Consider the following 8,115-nt stretch of genomic DNA (forward strand, 5'->3'; position numbering starts at 1 on the left):
TCAATTACCTACCGTGCACATTTTAAGTTGCTACCCTTTCTTATAACTGTAAAATCAAATCCAGGGTAATTCTGACAACTGGCGTTAAAATTTAACTTTTTCCTACTTTATAGTAAAAAAATAGCAAACCGTCGCTGGCTTGGTTGTCCAGCTGCTAACTTTCCATCCCAAACGAGCAGGCTGAGGATGGAACAGGAGAGGGCAGTACAGGAGTGTCTGAGCACCCGAACTGTTCAGCAAAATAGGATACAGGCATTTGGGAAGCGTGTTTTATTTCCATCGGTGACCAGACAGAAGCTCTTAAAACCCCGTTTATTTTCTTCAAATAAATGTTTTTGTGTCACAGACACGTAGCTGTTAATGAAATTCAGAATGGTTTAATGGCTAAAACTGGAGAATGATATTATTTATGTTGGCACAATGGTTTTATTTATTGTGATAAGCAGGGGACCATTTCTTGTGGGGACTGACAGAAGTGAGGCAGCAGCTTTTGTTCCTGCTAAGGATGATCCGGGATATTAGACACCTGTACTCGGGTGTCTTTCCTGAGCTGCAGTACTGTCAGTGTTTCATGGGATCGCATCCCTGCATCCAGCTGCGTTGGTTGGGATTTGTGCTGTGGCTGAGCAGGGGAACAGACCGAGGCATCGCTAAATCCAGAGGTGCTCAGAGCACGTACGGTGACATGAGGAAGACCAGCTTTGCCCCTGACACAGGGCAGCGATTGAGCCTTTTAATGCCATTCGTGCACAGAACAGCGGGGTTGTAATGGCTCCGTCTTCACGTGCAGCTCAATGAGCACATGAAGGAGCACCCAGTGTTTCTCTGCATCCCGCCAGCCTAATTCAGCCCCTCTCCTGGAGGGGTTCCCCCACCGAGACCCCCAAAGCTACAGATACAATATGGGAAAGGCCCGGTCTCCCTCAGCTGCTGCCTTTGTTTTGCTGTCTTGGGTATGGCCAACTGATGGGGGTCTTTTCTATTCACGTAGCTAAATTAAACTCTCACATACAGTGTGCACTTGGAAATAAACAGGAGGCAAAAGACTTTGTCTTTAAAAAAAAACCAAAACCCAAAAACCAACACTGCAGAAAGGAACTCATCCAAAAAGAAAAAAAAAAAAGGATCTCTTTAAAGGCTGACCTTTATGATGTTAGTGATTCCTGAGCTTGCCTGCTTTGCTGTGTGCATCCTTATGGAAAAGGAGTGACCTCCACTCACTCACAGATCGTTTTCTTTCATTCTTTTCTTTTTCCTTTTCAGAACCATCCTCTTAGAATCTCCTCCCTTACTTGTCCTAACAATTCTGAAATGTTTACTTCCACCCCATTATCTTTTATGGTGCTTAGCAGCACTGTCATTTGTTATTTTTAGAGCTTTTCAAACAGCAGAAGGTTTTCATTGCAGTTTTGCATGTCTTTGCTGCCTACTAATGTTACTTTACTTTTTCAAATCACATAGTTCTGCCTGTATATCATAGCGTTTTCCATCTGAGTGAAGTCCTTGCCTCCCTTCTGCTTATTCCCCGTACACGCTGTCACTGCTGATGCTGAAGATCCAGGGTCCACGCTTGATGAGTTGGAGACTCACTCTCATCTGCTCCTGTGATCTGGATTAGTCGTTGGAGGACATTTTTGGTTTAGATTCAGTGGGAGGGAACTCAGTTTGTGCACTCCGAGGTCACTCTGTAATGCAAATCCAAGCGTGGCAAGTGGGAACTGGGAGAAGAGGCTCATCAAAACGCCTAACCCAAACTGAAATCCAGCATCGATGCAACTAATGGGACTTAAATGCCTGCACCATAAAGGCACGTTTGAAAGTGAGTCAGAATTACTTCACAGCTTCTCTACAGGCATTTTTGAACAGAACACACAGAGTAATTGGCTTTAACCATGGTCGTGCAAGGGGAACTGGAGTGACACCACCACCTAACGTCTGTTCTAGCTCAGCTGGTTGGTATTGTGCTATTTCTTTAGTCTTTAGATCTCTTAGGTGTTCCTAGGCTTGGGGTTTGAGTAGCATGGTAAGCTTTTTGGTGTAGAATTCGTTGTGAGTAAAGTATTTTTTTTCTAAGATGACAGAACCGATAAACATGGACACAGACGTATTAGAAATAGATATTCTGTGTGTTTGTGTGTGTACAGGAACATGTCAAAACCTGCGTCTTCATTTGATTTCTAAAACGTCCAGGCTCATGTGTTGGGAATCAACAGTCAGATCCCAAATTCCCTTCCCAGGTGGATTTATAAGCATTAAAAAATCTGCTTGCGTAGCGGTGACCTCTTTTCAGCCCACATAGATTTACTGCTAGGTATACTGCATCAGTAAATTGGACCTTGAGTGGAGACAAGGATCTCTCTTGCTGCGATGCTACCCAGTTTGCCAGAGTAAGTTCTTGATTTGAAAAAGCCCTTTCATTTGCTCAAAGCACAAATTAGTATATGCTGAAATGATAGCTACTAATAGATAATTGCTTGCACTCAGTGTGCTCACCAGCTTTCTGCAAGGTATCTGTTCTAGCACAGATTTTTCAACACTGCTGAACACAGTTCTTGACTATCTTTAATTTTTCCCAGTTAGTTAGCCTCCCATTTGCAACACCCCTTTGTAAGTAACAGTTGATGTGGCTCATGCTGTTACCCAGAGGAGGATGACAGAATAGACAGCTACCTTTACAAAGCCTGCCTGTCTAAGTTTTCCTGTTTTCCCTGGGGCCATGCCTTGAACATCAGAGGCCAGACAGCAGCATTAAGGCCAGGAGTGGTTGTATACAATGGCATGCCCCTTTTCAGTCTAATGCATGTGTAGAGGGATCATTTCAAGTAGTTTATAGAATTGTGGGTTGTATTGCTGTTTCTTTGAAGTAGCTTTTTCACACTGACTTGTGCTAAAATTCATGCTTTCCTCCCTGGGGTGGGGAATCTCCTACATGTCTGTCAGAGCAATTGCCTTAAAGCCTTTGACTTGAAAGATATTGCAGTATTGAATTACCAAAGGGATTTCTCTAAAGAAGGGAGAGAAGGGAACTTGGGGAAGTCATGGGCTGCCTATACCAAAACGGTGATCCAAACAGCCTTTGCTTGTCCTTTGCCAAGAGCTGTCTGATCATGCCGCACAAGTACCCCTTTTTTACTTGGAGCTGCTAACTTCCCTGAAAAGATGATTAAAATGTGTTCGGTGTTTTCTTAAGTCATTTAATAGCTGAGCGGTTGTTGCAGTTACTGGAGGGTTAAGATGCAATCTGGAGGTGGAGATATAAAGGCCGTCACTGTTGAGGCGTGATTCCAACTGTGAAGAAAGTGTGAACCTCCCTCCTTGGGAGTTTGGTGGCAGTTTAGACTTGGGGCTGTGTTTTAGAATGGTTTAAGAGTATCTTATGTGTATAACTTAGAACTGAAATCATGCCTTAAAGCAGGATTTTAACATACCTTAATACAGTGTGGAAAACTTTAGTATTGTTGGTCTGCCTTTCTTCTGTCTTGGTTATATTATAATAGACTAACCAAAGCAGAAATAATTCACCCATCATTTTATAATGAAGGGATTTTAAAGTGACGGGAAGAAAATTTGCCTTCAAAACAAAAAACCCTTCCCTGAAGTTTATTATAACATTGGCTTCTCTGTATTATCCCTTGCATTCTCTCTCCTGAATGATCCAGAGGGATGCTGGTGCAGTCTTCAGAAGAATTGCCCCACTGCCTATTTTAGTGCGTGTCTATCATTCTGATCTAATACAAAGTGGGGTTCATTAGTTAAATAAATCTATCTACCTGTCTAAGTAGGCCAGGCTGTAGCCATTGCTGCAGAGAGGCTTAATCAGCTACTCACAGTGAGGTGCCAAGTAATCAGGCCTGGCATGCTCAGTGCATTCAGGTTTTCCACCCGTTCAGCGGGTTGGCATGCTGATCCTTCTCATAAGAAAAGTAAGCTAAGTTTAGTACTTAGGGATGGAAAGATTCAATTAATCTAGACACCTGTCTTGCTGACATCTAACATAACATTTTTGATTGCTAGTTGAGAATATGCTGGGTGTAAAATGTATTTCCAGAGACTCTGATTTGTATAAACACAGCTATAATGAGATTTCCAGTGGTGCTCAGTGGCTGCTTCAGTGTTGCTCCCTGTGAAGCACGGGACGAAATGCATTATCGCAGAAAGTAAAGTGCAGCCCATCCAGTTCACTTCTTAAAATATTTTCAATAATTCCTAAAGGTTTCAGTGGTGAAAATCCTATTGTAACAAGTATGTGGTGTTTGCAGATGGTCTTCCCAGTTGGTGAACTGAATGTGGTGGTTGGGGAAGTTCCACATTGACATCCAGGGAAACAGTAATTGCTGGTTTTAACACAAGGCTGGGGAACCTAAGGCAACAGCAGTCCAAGCTTTGTTACGCTGCCCAGCATCCCTGGAAGATCCAGACCATTCGGTGTGCCAGGTCAGTCTTTGGCTTTCATTCTGACCAAGATGGCCTTGGTGGTCTATTTTGCAGTTATCCATAAAAGCAAAAAGGTTTTATCAACTTGTCCCTTGAATCGGGGTTCTTCTGTGAACAGGCACGTGTTACGACCAGCAATTGCCCGAAGAAAAGCCCTTGGGCCACACATAGCTCTCCAGAGATACCTGTTCTCCCAAAGTCAAGTCCCTTGTCTCCCACCTCTCCGTTAGCCAAAGAGCCTTTCTGAAGAAGTTTTTAAGCCCATATTTGCAGAACAGATTAGTGCAATATTTTGTGCCTAATTAACTTGTGTTTAAACTTCGACTCTAATACTCCTGGAGCCTCAGGTTCTTAAAACTTTTGCCCAGGTTTAGTGCTAATCTCCTTGTAACTCTAGCTCCGATGATGTCACTTTCAAATACTGCTTTTTCAGTAACTTTGCATGGATTTTTCTTTTCCCCCTCGTTGAGATGTAAAAATAACACTCTAACTTACAAGCTGGTAAAAGGATTGTCAGCTAAACCAAATTAATATCCTCCAGTGAGAAACTGAGTTCATGATGTCCCCCAGCCACTCAGTCTGCCGAGGTTTTATTTGGTAGCGTTCACTGCGTCCTTCCGAAGTGTATTCCCATTGAGCTGGGAGTCCAGCTACAAGGCACTGGGTCTCCTCTGAAATCCAAGGAGCTGAAAGGCACACGGAGCCATGCGGATTTGGGCCTTTCAGCCCCTTTGTATTGTTCATGGCTTTCACAGTATTTTTGGTTCTGATCGTTGCTGCATCTTCCATCCGGAGGGCAGCAGAGCAGCTACTCCCACCGGGGAACTTCTCATACCTCGGCTATGTCAGGTCCCATTTTCATGTAATTTCTATGGTTTATGGATCTCTGATGGTCTGTGATTTTTCTTAATGCTTTCTGTGATTTTTTTTTTCCCATTACAGAATTTTGAGGTTCCCTAAAAATGGAACCTGATAAAATTCCTCTCCTTGCATATGACACACAGGCTGTTGCTTCCTGACATGATGATACATTCTTGCAGCAGCTGCTTTTTAAACACAGAACGTAAGAAACATTTGCCCAAAGAAAAGAGTACTCTTCTCACACTTGACCCATTTTCTATGCTTACCTTTTTTTTTCCCTTTCATATGTAATTTTATTTCTATGCAAACTATTGCTCTGATGAACTAGACTTCTTTACTGTCTCCCTTTCTATAATTCCTTCCATATGTTTATTGTCCTTTGTAAGAAGTATGGAATAAATGATTCCTACTGAGATCATGTCATTTTGTTTACATTCTTAGTAAATATGAAGAGCTTGATTGGAACCCTTTAGGCATCTCAAGTATGAATGTCTTTTTCCTGAGTCTTTTATAAAAACAGGGTGCTGAATTTTGTGGAGCTAACCTGACAAGGAATAGGTTTAATAAAATAAATAGATGTCAGTGGCATAAATTTATTGATAAGTATAGTTGCTTTTTGTTAAATTTCTCTCTAGCTTAATGACTTACTAAACATTTTAAAATGCAAAAATGTATTTTGTACAGCTCATTTTCAATACAGACTTTATCTTCTGACAGAGGCTCCCCATCATTGCTTCTTGCCTCAGCTGCAGGTCTAACCCCGTGGCACCAGCACGGAGACTGAGCAGCCCTGGACTGGATAGAGCCTAGGAAATGGGGCAAGCTCACGGTGTTCTGTGAAAATGGCACATTTTTTGCTGTCTGATCACAGTTAGGAGCTGGGAAGTTACAGATCACAGCTTGCTGCTCTTCAGCAATGATGAATGGACTGCTCTGTTAGCACTGCATCCCTGAAAGACTGGAGTATATTTGGCAAGAGCATCCTTAGACATGTTAATGGTGAAAATCCAACAAGGCTTAAGTGAGCATGTGTGAGTGATGATCCTTCAGAGGATAACAGCTCGCCCAGACTGGAGCAGACTTCCAAAGGAGCAAGGAAATGCTTGTCCCTGGCTGTAGGACCAGCAGTTGCTCTATGTCACCTCCATGTTCTCTGGAATACAGGCAGCAGGAGGTCTTTGGAATATACTCTTAAGCAGATATATCCTCTGTTTCATCCTTCTCTCCATTCACCTAAGCTTTCTAACAGTGAGGCAGTGCATTTGCTTTTCCACACCACCCAGAAGTACGTGATGCAAGTCCTTCCCTGTGGGAGCGAATTGCAGATCCTACAGAATCCCATTTCCTAGCCCACGGATGCCAGGGAACCTCTTCTTTCTCCTGCCCTTTAGAACCATAACATATACAACTGGTTTCAACCCTTCTGCTTTTCTTTCAGCCTCCACTTTTTCATTACTTTGCCTCTCTGATGACCTTTCCACACTTTTTCAATGCCAAAGCAGTTTGGCTTGTTAAGGAAGAGCTACACATCTGTGTTCTCTGATGGCTTTACTATTCCTACCACTCTTTTCTGATGGCTAGGCAACTTACGCAACATTCATGCTTTGAGAGAAGGGAGGAGAATTGTAGTAACTTTCTGGGAAGAAAAAATATTTTCATTTCTACTAGAGACCGATTCCCAGCTTTGAGCACTTTGTCATTAGCGGGTTGTAAACCTCTCAGACAGGCTGTCCCATAGCTATCCACTCAGCCATTTGTCAGGGCAAAAATATGTGCACGGTGAAAGTGGTCACCGACAGCCTGCAGCTAGACTGAACCAGGCTTTTAAAAAGGCTGCCAGACATTTCTACGCTTTTAATAGTCAAAATCCTACATTAGCGTTTACGAGAACATTTATAGAGTTTGAACAATTGCATGGTTTTTCTCCTCGATGTAATATTAAAACTCTGAAATATAAAAATTGTTTGAAATTATCAAGGGTCTATGTGGAAGGACAGAAGCAGGGAGATGCTTCCCTCACCACCAAACCAGCCTGCCTGATCCTTTCAAGGCAAACACATCATACATCATACAATCTCATTACAAACTTATCAAAATCCATCTTGCAACTGCTCCTATTTCCAGACTCATCTAACTTCTCTCACAAAGGCTCTTTCAGGACCTTGTTCCTTAGGTGGTTGGATACTTTATTCTACTTGCTAGCTTATGTATCTTCAATTTTTGTCTTGCTGAGCTGAACAAGCCCCATTTTTTTCAGATAAAAATGGTTTCTTATTTCTGTAGTCATGCTCACAGATCTTCTTTAAGCCTGTTGCAGTTTGAATTCAAGTATCTCAAGCACCAGTGACCACAACTGTTTCTGTTGCAGTTTTATCATTTTTAGGAGGGAACTAGCATGTCTGTATATCTACAGGAAGTATCTTATCTGATGAGTTTTACATGCCTCATACGATGCTGGTAGCCCAGGGTCATCGTCATCCCCAGATCAACTAATACTACCCAGGTTCTTCTCTTCTTCTTGGTTTCCATTGCAGAGTCCCAGCTGATGGAGAGATTTCTTATTACTGCCCACTAAGTTGATGACCTTGGTGAGGTTTATCTCATTTTGTATGGCTGTACTGGTCTGCTTTGTCTCATTTCGGGTGCTTCAGAACTTAAATTGTTGTGTAATAATTCAGGCTCCTTCTACCTTTGACAATATCTCGTAATTTTGTCATCAGTAGTCCTACTCTTTGTGCAAAAGTCGTCAATAAAAATAGTAAGACCAGTCCTCGAGGAATGTCACTTAGACTCTCCATCCAGCCTGGGCCACTGTCATCT

Source organism: Eurypyga helias, unplaced genomic scaffold (assembly GCF_000690775.1).
Source record: "Eurypyga helias isolate BGI_N326 unplaced genomic scaffold, ASM69077v1 scaffold8327, whole genome shotgun sequence".
NCBI lineage: Eukaryota > Metazoa > Chordata > Aves > Eurypygiformes > Eurypygidae > Eurypyga > Eurypyga helias.